The sequence below is a fragment of the Vombatus ursinus genome, unplaced genomic scaffold (assembly GCF_900497805.2).
Source record: "Vombatus ursinus unplaced genomic scaffold, bare-nosed wombat genome assembly UNPS02014864.1, whole genome shotgun sequence".
NCBI classification, from domain to species: Eukaryota; Metazoa; Chordata; class Mammalia; order Diprotodontia; family Vombatidae; genus Vombatus; species Vombatus ursinus.
In genome coordinates, this window is record NW_020954642.1 from 16,710,380 (window position 1) to 16,711,698 (window position 1,319).

The 1,319-nt window shown below is 39.8% G+C and overlaps 1 pseudogene; it reads left to right on the forward strand.

Moving 5' to 3' along the window:
* Nucleotides 1-508: 508 nt before the first annotated feature.
* Nucleotides 509-928, forward strand: LOC114027933 (annotated as a pseudogene).
* The last annotated feature ends 391 nt before the right edge of the window (nucleotides 929-1,319 follow it).

Below are 1,319 nucleotides of genomic sequence, written 5' to 3' on the forward strand. Positions count from 1 at the left end.
TTCTGCAAGTTATCAGGAGGAAGATTTTCACATAGAAAGGAAAGGACATTTGAATAACATAAAACTATTCTGTACCTACTAGAAAAAAGGAGGAGGGAGTGGAATAATGTGTTCCAAAGGGCATTGGACCTGTGGATGCATCCCAAGGTGACCTATCCTGCAAATCTGAGCTTAATCATCCAAGATAAAATATGGATTCAATAACAAAAAACAGTTTGAAACATTTTTTGAAAGAAAACCAAGGGTCCCATCAAGCAGCAGAGGAGCAGAGCAACTGACATGATCCATGCTCATGGCCATTTCCCCCTTCCTCTCCTCCCTTTTCTTCTTTCTTCTTCCTTCCTCCTTCCTCCCCTTCACTCCCCACCCCCACTTCCAGATCAGCCTGGTCCAGCCCACCCAATCCATCCCAGCCTCACTCTGAGGGGCAGCCAGAAGCCTCCTGGCTAGTGTCCAGTTGGTATACATCTGTTAAAGTTGGGGAAAAGAAAACACTTCTTGACTAAAGATGCCTCCTAAATTCAAGTGCTACCTAAATGATGATGATCATGATGTCACTGGTTCCATGAAAAGTGAAAGGAGAAATCTTTTGAAAGAAGACTCAAATGAAGAAGAGGATTTTTTCCTAAGGAGCTCATCTGGAATAAAATTTAGAGCTCAGAATGACAAAATTGGACATGTATGGAATCAGGTGGATGAAATAATTTCTGTCATGAAAGAGAATATTAAAAAAGTGATTGAAAGAGAAGAAAAACTGGATGAGCTACAACACAAATTAGAAAGCTTATCAGATAAGGCAACAGCTTTTAGCAACAGATCTAAATAGCTTTGAAGACAAATGTGGTGACATGGATGCAAAATGGAGGCAATCACAGCTCTGGTTGCTGGTATCCTTATCATTCTTACTGTCCTCAAATATTCACCTTGATTTGGTGACCAGAGATCTCCATTAAAACAATTCTGGGACAATGTAACAAGTAGAAGAAGAAGAAGAAGACTGCTGCATAATTTAATGAAATACATACATAACTTTTTAAAGTATTTTTTTCCCCTCAAGGAGTAAAAAGAACCAAGTGTCCAGTTCAAATTGGAACATTGACAAGTTACTGATTAGCCTCCTCCTCTTCACAAAAATATATATTTATTCATTTTTTTTTCAGCGAAGCAATGGGGTTAAATGACTTGCCTAGGGTCACACAGCTAGGAAGCATCATGTGTCTGGTTGAATGTAGGTCCTCCTGACTCCAAGGCTGGAGCTCTATCCACTGTGCCACCTAGTTGCCCCCTTCATTTATTTTGAAAACAGAAACATCTACTGT